Below are 13509 nucleotides of genomic sequence, written 5' to 3'. Positions count from 1 at the left end.
CCTTAAACAGTGACGTGGCCGCCTTGTGAAGCCCCACTGTGTGCCAGGCCCGTCCTGGGTGTGGGGGTCTCGAGGAACAGGCCATCCTGGGGGAAGGGACAGAGACCTCCCACCCCCGGGTGAGCGTCCGAGGTACAGAGGAGCGTGGGCCTGTCCTCTGCCTGGAGGCTGTGTCCTCTGACTCGATCCCAGGGGCCCCCACTCCTGGGGCGGTTGTGAGCAGCACCCCACCTCACAAACAGGGAGGCCGAGGCTCAGGGGAGGTGGCCGAGGCTCAGGGGAGGTGGCCGAGGCTCAGGGGAGGTGGCCGAGGCTCAGGGGAGGTGGCCGAGGCTCAGGCGGGGAGGTGGCTGGCTGAAGCCACCTTGTGTGCCCGGATCTGGGCTCCCGCGGCTGCCCCTGGGCCCTGGCCCTCCAAGCCCGGGCGGCCCTCTGAGGGGGGTAAATGGGTCCCCGGAGCTGGGAGGGAAGGTGGCCAGGGCGCCGAGCCCTCCGGCTCTGCAGGACCGGGCAGGAGCCTCTGGAGCTGCCAGGGTCCCCGGGTGGGCAGACGGGAGCCAGCTTCCGCCCCCACGTGTGCGCACCTGGCAGCGGGGCTGGTCGGAGGCGCCAGGCAGCGGCCCAGGCTGGCAATGGCTCCTTGTGCCCATGCCACGGAGGAGGGCAGCATCTGCAGGACACCAGGCCACCAAGTGGGGTGTGCGCTGTCCCGTCCTGGGACGCTGCCCGGGGACCGTGCGGTGCTGGGGCGGGGGCTCTGCCCCTCGTCTGTGCCTGGCACCCGTGGGTGCCCTCCCAGGGCCCAGCGTGTCTCGCACACCTGCGGCTGGTGTGTCTCAGCAGGCCCATGGCTTTGGGCGCCTTCTGTGCCTGCCTCAGTGTCCCTGGGCGAGCCCGCGGCTGGCGTTGTGCGGGGCTCCACGTGTGTCCCCAGGCGCCCCGTCCCTGTGCGGGTGGGTGTGCCCGAGCCCTGAGCCACCGCCGTCTCACCCCTGCATCTGTCTGGGGGGCTCCTTGTCACTTTGGGGAGCTCCTCGTCACTTCGGGGAGCCTAGGGGAGATGATGCCAGGGACCAGCACAGGCGAGAGTCCTGGCGGGATGGAGTCGATGGGGGGCTGCCTGGGGGCTGCCTGGGGGGCCGTTCCCGACCATGTCCAGCTGGAGAGCAGGGGGCGGGGCAGGCAGGGGGCCACCTGGGAGGTGTCACTAGGCAGCGTCACAGCAGGACCCCAGGCACCCTCACTCCCGTTCTGTGGGGTGGCCACTGAGGCCCCAGGAGGAGAGGTGTCTTCCAAGGCTGGAAGTCTGGGCGCTGGCCCAGTGCGAAGGCCGGCCCCTCCTCCAGCTTGGCTGCTTGCCCCTCCTCAAGTCCCTTCTTGTCCCTTGGTTCTGCTGGGGCCTGTGCTAATGCTCCTCTGGGAGAGGACCGAGGACTCTGGAGCCAGAAGGCTGGGGTTCCAATCCTGCCTCTGCCGCCAAAGAGCTGTGTGACCCTGGGCAAGCCACACAGCCTCTCTGTGCCCCAGTTTCCTCATCTGCCAAGTGGACAGTTCCCTCCAAAGTGCAGGGCCCCTGGGCCCTCCTCCCAGTGGCCCTGACTTGACCCTGCGAGCTCCCAGCCTCCCACACTCTGCAGCTGGCCCTTCCCCACCAGGAGGCTGCTCCAGGAAGGCGGGGTGTCTGGGGAGCCCTGTGCACGACCCGCGTTTCCAGAGCCGTCGCACGCGGTGGGTGCTCCACTGTCCCATCCCCTAAGTATCGGGTGACCATGTGAACACTGTGGCCTGGCAGGCGGTGGGCACAGGACCGTGGCTGGAGGTACCTGGGTGGCCTGGAGCTGGGCCCAGGGAGGCGGGCTCCGTCTGTCCTGCAGGGGACGGGCCCCTTCCTGCCCTTCCCGCTGCCCCGCTGGACCCGTGCAGGGCTCTGGGCCAGCCGTCCCCTGCCTCCGGACTCTGGTTGGGAAGAGGACAGCCACCCCCAGGGCACAGGCTCCAGGCCCCGTGAGGGGACAGTGACGCGGCTTCCCCTGGCCCCAGGTGATCCAAAGGTCTCAGCGGCCTCCTCTCCCTCAGGATGCTTCCTGCGACTAGGGCCTGACCATCGCACCGCTGGGACCCTGTCCCCCACCAGCCACAGACAGAGCCCTCGGCAGCTGTGGCAGAATGTCCCCCAGGGCTCAGGAGGCCCCTGGCGACCGTCGGCAGGGTCCAGCGAGTCCGTGGGGGAAGCGGCTCTGTGAGCTGAGGCTGAGGGCCCCAGGGGCCTGGTGCGGCCTTCTCAGGCCACCCCGTCCGGCCTGCCCACCGGTCCCGGCTGTGCTCTGCACCTGGCCCATGGAGACCAGGGACAGGGACGGCCGCTCCGTCCCCACCCCCATGGCCTGCGGGCTCCAACCCTGGCGGGCAGCGCCCCATGCCCGTGCCACTGGGGAGGAGGGACCGGCCAGGTGACCTGGGTCCCTCCCTGCAGGGCAGACAGGGCCAGGGGCCTCTGCACTCTCTGCTCCAGCCGCCCACAGCACTGGCCACCTACTGTGCGCCCTGCCGTCGGGAGCCGCGGAAAGGCCCCGGCTGGGCGCTGCGCAGGGTCGGGGTGAGGGAGAGGGCGGTGGGCGAGTCCAGGGGCCTGCAGACCAAGCCACCCAGGGTCTCCGTGCTGGCAGCAGGACATGCATGTCACAAAGGGTCTGGCCTTTCCAGAGGGGCCGAGTTCAGGCTGTGAGTGGGGCCCGGTGGCAGCGTCCCCGTCCCCGTGTGCTCTGGCCATTGCAGTGACAGGATTTCCTGCCAGGTGGGGGCCTGGGGACAGAGAGGAGTCATTGGCTCAGGGTTTCTGGCCTGAGGACCGGGCGGCTGGTGGAGCCGTCTGCAGTGGAGACGGGGACGGGGCCCTGGGGCAGCTGCCCTCAGATCCGGGCACCAGGTCAGAGGTCCGCAGCCACTGGGTGGACAGCCACCCCCACGGCGGCCCTGGCTCTGCTGCCCGTTCTGCCCCAGGACAACTTCCACAGCTCCGTCCTGCCGGCTGCTCCCACACCAGCCCTTCCTCGTCCAGCTGTCGGGCTCACCAGGAAGCACAGCCTCGGTCCTGCCCCTCTGCTCGGCTCCAGAACCATCCATGGCTCCCCACTGCCACCCAACAGAATTCAAACACCTCTGCAGGTTACCCAGCCTCCAGATCTGCCGGACGGCCCTGAACGGCCTGTCCCCACGGAGCCAGCCACGCGGATGACTCTGGATCCTCGACACTGTCCCCTCTGGCGGCCCCACAAAGCCAGCCACGCAGGTACCCCTGGGTCCTCGACACACTGTCCCCCCACCCCGTGGCCCTCCCCTGCTCTGCCGTTCCTGTGGCGGGTGCCGAGGCCCACCACGGGGAGTCTCAAGGCTGTGCCTCCCATCTGCCCTCCCGGGACGCATCCCACAGGCCTTGAGTCACACTATTTATATTCCCTCCTCCCGGGGGCAGGAAGGTGCCAGCGCCGGGGTCCTCGTCCTGAGTGGAACGTGGCTTCCCCCTTGGGCAGGTGGAGGCCGCAGGACTCCCCACAGGGCCTCCAGCTCCAGGCTGCGGGCTGCCTGGGCCCCTGGGCCTCGCCGTCACCGGGGATTGAGCAACCCGAGGGCTCCCCTTCCCGCTCGCGCTGACCACTGTCCTCACCACCGCTCACTCACTTCCCTCACATTCGCTGACCAGTGTGTTCCATGTCATTTCTCGGGGACATTGTGATCCTTCCTGTGACTCCCCATGATGCAGTGTGGGACCTGAGTCACCCTGAGATGGCATCTCCTTTCAGCTCTGTCCCCAAGCCCCTGCCCAGATAGAAACATGGTATGGTCACAGGGACAGCGGCCACCAGGTCCACCGGACCATCAGGCAGGTCCCCTGCAGATTCACCGAGGTCCAGAGAGGCCAAGGGGCCACGGTCGGAGCCTGCAGTGGGTGGCGCTCAGTTGTGGTCCCTAGATGCTCAGCAGGGCCCCTCCCCGGGGAGAAGCCACAAAGAAATACCTGGAACCCCGGGTGACAAGACCCCCCGGGCCAGTCATTCCTCAGCAAATGTGGCCGCGGTGGGCAGCAGGTGCCCGGTAGGAGCTTTCCACAGGGAGGAGGAAGTCCCTGCCCTCTCGGAAACTCATGGTTTAGTGAATGTGATCAACCAACATCAATCAATAATCAATCAGTCAATCAATCATCGAGGATTTGAAAACTTGAAATTGACACTGGCCAGTACCTAAAGCCATCAGAGCCATGTGAGACCCTGAGGTGGAAAGACTGTGGCCTTTTTTTTTTTAACACAATGTCTTTATTTTTTATTTATTTATATTTTGACGTGGTGCTGAGGATCGAACCCAGGGCCTTGCACGTGTGGGACAAGTGCTCTACCACTGAGCCCCAGCCCCGCCCCAAGACTGTGGCCTTTTTGACTCACATAGAATTTATTCTTGTTTTTCTTTTTCTTTTTTTATTAGTACCAGGGATTGAACCCCAGGGTGCTCAACCACTCGGCCGCGTCCCCAGCCCTTGTTATATTTTATTTGGAGACAGGGTCTCACTGAGTTGCTTGGGGCCTCGCTAACTTGCTGAGACTGGCCTGGAACTCGAGATCCTCCTGCCTCAGCCTCCTGAGTGGCTGGGATGACAGGTGTGTCCACGGCGCCCAGTGGATATACAATTCTTTAAAGAGAGACCTTGACCGTCAATGGGCTCCCCGACTCAGGGTGAGGAGAAAGCCCTCGGGCCTTGCTGGACAGTGGGACCCTGGGGGACACGCAGGGCTTTAGGTCAGACAGCTGGCCCCCAACCCCCAGCCTGGTCCCGGGCAGGCCATGTCTCTGTCCTCTGGAGGCCTCGGTGTCCCCCTCTGGACACGCGGATGCCGCGTACTGAAGGTGTTTGTGGTCCACCTCCGAGTCCACCTGAGGAGGCTGAGACGAGGAGTCCTGTCCTTGTCACCTTCCCCAGGGTGAAGGCCTCCATGGGAAAGGGGCCTTGGACCAGGGCTTGGGAGGATGAGGACTGTGGCTGAGCCCCGGGTGGCCAGGTCTTGGCTACCACGGGGACCAGGGCTCGGGGACAAGGAGCCATTGGCCTCCAGAGGAGCCGGGATCTAGAACTGCTGCAGACTCTCTCAGTGTTTAAATGTTCCCAGAGAATTCAGGAAAGAGGTCGCCCCGCCACCAGGAAGGCACGGTCCTAAAGGTGGACGATGGGATGCGGAGCGGGTGGGGCCCTCGGGGGCAGCCAGCAGGTTTGTCCAAGGTGCAGCCCCTTTAGAAAACCATCTGGCAGCTCCCCAGAATGGAGCACAGTTACCATGTGATCAGTCATTGACCCCTGGGTGCATCCCCCAGAGATCTGGGTCCGAGTGTCCTCACGGCTCCGCCCGCAGAGGTCACCGTGGGGCTATTGCACAAGCCAAGCCCTGGGAGCGGCTGGGTGGATAAACAGAGCCCCCACAACCACACAGTGGAATACTACTCAGACAAAAAAAAGGGATGAAGGACTGTACAGGCCACAACACTGACGGACCTGAGACCGTTAAGCAGAGTGAACCCGAGAGGCTGCAGAGGGTCGGGCTCCCTCTCACCTGCTGTCCAGAGGGCGAATCTGGACAGCAAGACACAGTGGTTGCCAGGGCCACTAATAACCAGTGACAGGATATGGGTAGACTGTGGAGAAGGCTGTGCCACTCTGGATGTGCTGACACCCACTGAGTCACGGGCTTTGACGGGGTGAGGTCTACGAGTGCGAATCCTGTCTCAGGGAAGGTCTATCCTGGGGAGGAGGTCTAACCTGGGAGGAGGTCTAACCTGGGGAGGAGGTCTGACCTAGGAGGAGGTCTAACCTGGGAGGAGGTCTAACCTGGGGAGGAGGTCTAACCTGGGGAGGAGGTCTAACCTGGGGAGGAGGTCTAACCTGGGAGGAGGTCTAACCTGGGAGGAGGTCTGACCTGGGGAGGTCTGACCTGGGAGGAGGTCTAACCTGGGGAGGAGGTCTGACCTGGGGAGGAGGTCTAACCTGGGAGGAGGTCTAACCTGGGAGGAGGTCTGACCTGGGGAGGAGGTCTAACTTGGGAGGAGGTCTGACCTGGGGAGGTCTGACCTGGGAGGAGGTCTAACCTGGGGAGGAGGTCTGACCTGGGAGGAGGTCTAACCTGGGGAGGAGGTCTGACCTGGGGAGGAGGTCTAACCTGGAAGGAGGTCTAACCTGGGGAGGAGGTCTAACCTGGGAGGAGGTCTGACCTGGGGAGGTCTGACCTGGGAGGAGGTCTAACCTGGGGAGGAGGTCTGACCTGGGAGGAGGTCTAACCTGGGGAGGAGGTCTAACCTGGGAGGAGGTCTGACCTGGGGAGGAGGTCTAACCTGGGAGGAGGTCTAACCTGGAAGGAGGTCTAACCTGGGGAGGAGGTCTAACCTGGAAGGAGGTCTAACCTGGGGAGGAGGTCTAACCTGGGAGGAGGTCTAACCTGGAAGGAGGTCTAACCTGGGAAGGAGGTCTAACCTGGGAGGAGGTCTGACCTGGGAGGAGGTCTAACCTGGGAAGGAGGTCTAACCTGGGAGGAGGTCTGACCTGGGGAGGAGGTCTAACCTGGGGAGGAGGTCTGACCTGGGGAGGAGGTCTGACCTGGGAGGAGGTCTAACCTGGGAAGGAGGTCTAACCTGGGAGGAGGTCTGACCTGGGGAGGAGGTCTAACCTGGGGAGGAGGTCTAACCTGGGGAGGAGGTCTAACCTGGGGAGGAGGTCTGACCTGGGAGGAGGTCTAACCTGGAAGGAGGTCTGACCTGGGAAGGAGGTCTAACCTGGGAGGAGGTCTGACCTGGGAGGAGGTCTGACCTGGGGAGGAGGTCTAACCTGGGGAGGAGGTCTGACCTGGGAGGAGGTCTGACCTGGGAGGAGGTCTGACCTGGGGAGGAGATCTGACCTGGGGAGGGAGGTCTAACCTGGGGAGGAGGTCTAACCTGGGGAGGAGGTCTAACCTGGGAAGAGGTCTGACCTGGGGAGGGAGGTCTAACCTGGGGAGGAGGTCTAACCTGGGGAGGAGGTCTAACCTGGGAAGAGGTCTGACCTGGGGAGGAGGTCTCACCTGGGCAGTGCGGCCTCTCTGGGCTCCAGGGCTCTGTGGCCTCGTCCTGCCTCCCTGTTTCTGTCCCAGGTGAAGCAGGACTCTCAGTCTTTGCAACTCTCAGCTCTGGGAACCCTGGTTCTGAGGCCCCGGGACCGTCCCCCTTCCCCACAGCCCGGGAAGCTGGAGGAGACCTGTCTTGACACTTCCCTTTTTGGTCCTTTTAAAAATGATCCAAGAGCTGAGGAGGCTCTGCGGTGGCTTCTAGCCACAGAGGAGGAGGAAACTGGGCGGCAGCCATGTCCATCCAGAAGGTTCCGGAATCCTGCGTCTGCAGGGTGGGAGCTGCCCTCACTCTTCGCCTTGCAGTTAGGAGAAGGGGACCCTGTGGGGGCTGGAGGGGTGGTGGGACCCTCAGAAGGACCCGAGGCCTTGCTCTGTCATCGTGCCCCAGCAACCTGAGGGCATGGGCCCTGGAAGGTGGTGGCCCCAGGAGAGGCACCCAGAGCCCCCAGAGGCTGGCCTCCCTGAGGAGGACGACCTGAGTCCACAGGGGCCGTGGAGCACAGGGGCAGCCGGGCCTGCAGGGCTCCAGCTGGCCACGCCGCTGCCCTCCGGCTGCCCACTCTCCACTCGCCAGCCACCGCCTGGGCCCTGTCCACGCAGGCTCTGGGCTGGTGCTGACGTCCTAGGAGAGACCCCATGGGCCAAGGAGCTGTGTGGCCACCATCCCAGGTCACAGGAGGGTCCTGAAGGCTCAGGGCAGGGCCGAGGCTGGCACAGAGGGGCCGTCGCTGGGCGCCGTCACGGCAGCCCACGCCTCAGCTGAGACTCCAGCGAGCGACTTCTGGGGTAGAGGGCCAAGTGACAGAGGCCAGTGCCACAGGAGCCCAGGGCAGGGGAGGGAGGCCACCAGGAGGGTGCCACAGGCGGACCTGAGGGCTGCGGTGAGGACGTTGTTTACGGCTGAGTGCGGGGAGCCATGGCAGGTTCCGGGCAGCAGCAGACCCCGCCCGGCCCAGGTCTCACAGGACTCCTGTGGCCCGTGGACGGTGGCCTGTGGGGGCCGGGGCTGGAGGCGGAGGCCAAGCATCTGGGGGTTAGCGCAGGGGCCAGGGCAGTAGTGACCGTCCCAGCAGGCACCACACACCTGCTGCGGGGGTTCAGGGCAGGGGAGGCTGGGCGCCAGTTGGGGGGAACGAGGGGAGGTCACCATTACACAGAGCAGCCAGGCTGGCCGGGCGGGTGAGCTGGTCATCACACGCTGGTCCCCAGGCCTCTGTTGGGGCCAAGGGAACCGTGGACCCCCTTCCTGGAACAGGGGTGTGCACGTCCCGCCCCAGGTCCACTGTCCCACGCAGGGTGTGTGGGAAGGAGGGACCAAGAGGAGCCTGTGAGTCAGGTGGGCAGAACAGTTAGTGGGCGCGGCGGGCAGCAGCTACGGTAATGATGGAGAGATAGGAGCTCAGGTAATGTCCGGAAGGCAGGAGGATTAGTCAGGGCTCCCTCAGTCGCGAGGGGCAAAACCCAACTAAACCAGTTTAAGCAGAAGAATTTATTAGGTCACATAAAAAAAAAATTCCAAGGATGACTTGCTTCAGGCACAGCTGGATCCAGGTGCTCTAGTGAGATCATGATTCCCGTCTCTCTGGAGGACTGAATAAATCAGTGTCCGCGGAGCACCGAGCGGAGCGGCCCCCAGCACCCTAACACCCCCGGCTTGTCACTCCAGCTGCCATCCCCACAGCTGGGCCTCCGTCCACCACCCTCCTGGCCCAGCAGCCCAGGGGGACGTCAGTGCCCTTTTCCATGTGCCTGGAGGAGTCCCAGGGCTGTCGTGGGCACAGGCTGGACGTGTGGCCTCCTCTGAAGCAGGCCCTATGGCCGTGGCCTTCTCCACGAGAGCGTCTGAGGCCAGGCCAGCTTCACCGAGGAGGGCAGGAGCCCGGAGCCGGCCTGGCCAGGTTCAGCCGCCCCAGGGGGGTCTCCAGGGGCCTCTCCCACCGGCCTCTCCTGGGAGCCTCTCGGGCTGTGGCCACGTCCCCTGCTCGGCATTGCCCCCAGCATATGGCCACAGCCCGGGGGGCCTCTGGGGCGGCCCAGACGTGGGCACAAGACTCCGCCCGGCTGCCCACCTGGGGAGTGGCCCCAGCTCTCGCCCCGCGGTATCTCAAGTGTTTTGGGGGCTCCGCCTCTGGCGTTTAGTGGCGCCTGGCCTGGTCACCCCGAAGGTGACCGTGAGCAGTGGGCGTGGCCTCCATTATATGGCAGAGGGGGCGGGGCCTGGAGACACCCGCCAGGGGGAGGCAGAGCCGCGGGTAACCCAGGCAATGGCCGCCCGCCGCCCACCCGGGGTGGCCCCTTGACCTGCCGGGTTTCTGGGTCCATGACATGGAGACAAAGCAACGGAGACCCCGTGTTTCACAGACCCATGAGAGACGCCATGTGCTGGGCCATGGGCACTGCTGGGGACCCTCCAGGGCTGCGGCAGCACAGAGGGTCACCTGTGAGCGACTGAGAGCCAAGGAGGAAGCAGGAGAGGCACGGGGACAGGGTTGGCGATGGGGACTCTGGCTGTGGTCCTGGGCTGAGGCCGGCTCAGGAGGTCTGGGAGCAGGAGCAGTTCCCAGGCAACAGGTGAGGCAAGACGGGTCCCACCTGCCCCTGCTGCTGTTGGGACTCAGAGGCACAGAGAGGAGAGGGACAGACGACGGCCGGGGGCCACCCCTCCTCCAGCCAGAGTCCGAGGGCAGCCTCCCCTTCCTGGGCCGGCCCAGCTGCTGCGGGCCGGCGGACACTGCTGTCCCCGTCCCCCTGGTTAATCCCAGACCAGGGCTTCACGGTCACCTCATCACGCCATCGGGTCCCCCTTCTGGGTTGGCAAACGGCGTGGCTGTGCCTGAGGGCCGGGGACCTCGACAGGGCCTGGCCTGGGCTCTGTGTCCCCACCTGAGGGGCCAGCTGCCTGGCTCAGAGGCCCCGGCTCCAAAAGGGGCCATGCTGGGCCCGAGGCTGGCCCTGGAGGCAGGTCCTCCTCCCGCGGGCAGAGCGTGGGCGGCTGTGGGCAGAGGGGCTCCCCGCACGGCCCCTTCCACAGCGGCATTGGGGGAGGATGGTCCCCAGGAGCCCCCAGAGCCGGGTGTGGCCTGCATGGTGGGCAGGTCCCAGGGGACTTGAAGTCCAAGCAGCCCTTCCCCTGGGAGCCGAGAACAGGTGGCCCCTCTTGTGCCTAAAGTACCATAATAAAGTGCCGATGTCCACCGGAGGCCGCTGCCACCAAGCTGTCCCCAGGTCCTTCTGATCTCTGACACTGAGCTGGCCCCAGGTCCTTCCCATTCCTGCCCCGGGGGGCGCCGCGGCTCTGCCCGCTGCAGCAGGACTGGAACCCGGCTCTCCAAGCAGGCACACGCCCTGCCGGGACACGGGTCTCTGGCTTTGTCCCCTCTGACCTCCGCTGAGGAGGCCCTGACTGCCCGGCGCCGCCTCCCCAATTCACGCTCCCAGGACCACGGCGGTGGCTCCTCCTGGGCTCCCCGCTCCTGCCCTCTCCCCAGTGTCCCTCCTCCACACAGGGGCAGGTGACGCCCTCCCCTGGGGAAAATCCCCCAAAGGCTCCCCCTATCTTGGATGTCCCCCGGGGCCTAGCACAGTCTCCAAGGCCCCGGTCATCTCCACACCTCAGCTGGCGCCCTGTGTGGCTCCAGAGCCCACTCGGCCCGCTTCCACCCCAGGACCTTTGTGCCTGCTGCACCACCAGGTTATGTGGCCTCCTCATTCTCTTTCTTTCTCCTCTCTGTCCTGGGGGTGACCCCAGGGATGGTCTCCACGGAGCTGCACCCAGCACTTTTTCATTTTTATTTCTTATTTTGAGATGGAGTCTCACTAAGTTGCTGAGGCTGGCCTCAAACTTGCAATCCTCCTGCCACAGCCTCCTGAGGGACTGGATGACAGGCTCTGCCACTGGCCTGGCCCCCTCACTTTAAAATGCTTCGTCTCGTGTCACGAGAACCCCACCTTGACCTTTAAATGAAGAAGAGAGAAAATCTGTGCACAGCCTCTGGGTAGAGCCTGGAGAGAGGACGGGAGGCTGGACAGAAACTGCAGGTCACTTGGTTGGGCTGGAGCTGCAGGTCAGCAGGGTCAGGTGCTGGATGGTGGACAATGAGCTGGCGGGGCCTCGTGCCCGGTGGGGGAGTTCGCATGTTTCCCTGAGTGAGTTGGGAGCCATGGAAGGTGGTAGGCAGAGGGGGACACCACCTTGTGCTCCGGGATCCCTCGGCTGCCTGGGCAGAGACTCAGGTGAGGCTGGAAGTGGGAAGGTCAGAGGCCCGTCCAGGCAGGAGAGCGTGAGGCCTGGCCCTGGAGGTGGCCACACAGGACCCTGGGGGAGGCCCAGAGGTGAGGACACTGGCTGCATGTGAGAGACCGTTGGGGCCCAAAGCTGGTGGCTGGTGGATGTGGCCAGGAGGTGGGGTTGAGAGGAACACGGAGGCCACTCCTTCCAGCCCGAGAAGCCACCAGGACCTGTCCCGCCCCCCTACCCAGCTCCCTCGGTGTGGCCTGACTGACCCCAACACCCTGGGTGGCCTCCGGCCAATCCCTGGGCCTCTCTGTGCTCGGGAGCTTCAGTGCACCCGACCTTCAGCGGGAGTGAGAGGCCGGAGCCACCAGCCCAGGGAGACGACCTTGAAGAGCCCGTCCTCCCCCCCACCCCTCCCCCCGGGGCTCACAGCAGGCCAAGGGGACACCTGGGCAAGGCCTGGGCAAAAGGCAGCCCAGCCCCCAGCCTGCCCCGTCGCCAGCCTCTGCCCACCCAGGGACCCATGGCGCCCAAACCTCCAGCTTCAGTTCCGAGCCCCACACCAGGCGAGGCTGCCCAGGCCCTGGGGACGAACCCTCCCTCAGCGTCCCCGGAGCAGCCTGGGGACCCGCAGCACAGGCCTGGAGCCAGGGCCTGGGCGGAAGTCTCAGCTCTGCCCTTCTGAGCTGTGCAGCATTGGGCAAGTGACCCAACCTCTCTGATGTTCATAGAAAGAGGCCTGGACCCCGGCACCTGTGGTAGGTGAGTCCCGTCCACCAACTACAGTTTGTTGTGTTTTTATTATTTATTTATCGATTTATTCATTTATTTATTTTTGTTTTGTTTTGTTTACAAATTGCACTTAGCCTCCCCTTGGGGCCTCCTGCCAGGCTGGGGGAGGCTTTGTGGGATGGCGCACCCCATCCCACCTGCCCTACGGCTCCTGGGAAGGCCCAGGCTCCCTGGCTTTTTGTGGGAACAGGAATGAGGACAGGGGACAATGGGCCTGGGCGTCATCTGCCCACCCGAATGCCTCAGGCAGGCTGGATTCCACCTGAGGCCCCGCCTGGGGCTGTGCTGACCCCCTACGGCCACCTGGGGGGGGGGACATGCCTGAGGCTGGCGGGGCTGCAGGAAGGAACCCCCGGGAGTGGCTCCTCAAGCTCTGGCCTCTTCGGGAGCCACCGTCCTCTGAGCACCCTGGACCCCGCCTCAGGTTCCGGGTGGGGGAGCTCTGCCCTCTGAAGGATGTGAGGTCTTCTTGCCCCCGAAACCTCCCGGGCCTGTGTTCGCCATCCCACGACGACGAGGTGAATCAAGTACGTATTTTTATTTGTTTTTGGTACCAGGGATTGAGCTCAGGGGCACTTGACCACTGAGCCACACCCCAGCCCTATTTTGTGTTGTATTTAGAGACGGGGTCTCCCTGAGTTGCTTAGGGCCTCACGGAGGCTGAGGCTGGGGCTGGCTTTGAACTAGCGATCCTCCTGCCTCAGCCTCCTGAGCAGCTGCCCCACTGTGCCCGGCTTATTGGACCATAAATCCCGAGCAGGTAGAAACGAACAAGCACAACTGGGCACTCCTGGTTAGTACCAGGGAGGTCACAGAGTCATGTTCATGGATCAGTAACTTTGTTTCAAAACAAAAAAACAGGCTCGGGTAACGATGGCCAAGCCCCTCATGCAGAGAACTGTGAGGACCCTGCATGTCGCCGCCCTGACCAGGCCGCATGAGGGCCCCTGCAGCCTCCTCCTTGGGGCACCGCCTTGCGCATGCACGAGACCCAACACACGCTTGGTTTGTGCACAGAAGAGTCGTCTTACAAGAGGTCCCCGCGCGCTCTGTAGTGCCTTTTTAAATTATTACTTTCAATATGGTTGGTGCAATTTTAATCAGTACGATTTAATAGGGATTTCATCACACGGGCACCCGGGGAGCTGGCCGAACCCTCTGTAGCGGGCATTTCCCATCCCCCGCCCCAGTCTTTAACTTTTATAAACAATGCTGCCTGCCGTGGACACCTGTCCTGGAGAACACCTGCTATCTGCTGGGATAAGTGCCCACAGGTCCATTTCTAGGTTGCTTTAACACTTCTGGTCACTGAGCACCATGCTGGACCCCGCTGCTCTGCCCCAGGCC

General features: G+C 64.2%; 1 long non-coding RNA gene across 1 annotated transcript; it reads left to right on the top strand.

The window, feature by feature from the left end:
- The first annotated feature begins 9353 nt into the window (after window positions 1-9353).
- On the top strand, window positions 9354-13274 carry LOC124085286 (uncharacterized). Its single transcript, XR_006849392.2, has 3 exons — window positions 9354-12132; window positions 12587-12689; window positions 13024-13274. It is a non-coding gene; the product is annotated as an uncharacterized LOC124085286 (long non-coding RNA).
- Window positions 13275-13509: the final 235 nt, after the last annotated feature.

This window comes from Marmota monax, unplaced genomic scaffold (genome assembly GCF_021218885.2).
Source record: "Marmota monax isolate L192 unplaced genomic scaffold, Marmota_monax_Labrador192_F-V1.1 WCK01_AAM20220418_F8-fsc00014, whole genome shotgun sequence".
Lineage (NCBI taxonomy): Eukaryota > Metazoa > Chordata > Mammalia > Rodentia > Sciuridae > Marmota > Marmota monax.
The sequence above is the reverse complement of the archived record's forward strand: the minus strand, read 5'-3'. Positions and strand labels throughout refer to the sequence as shown.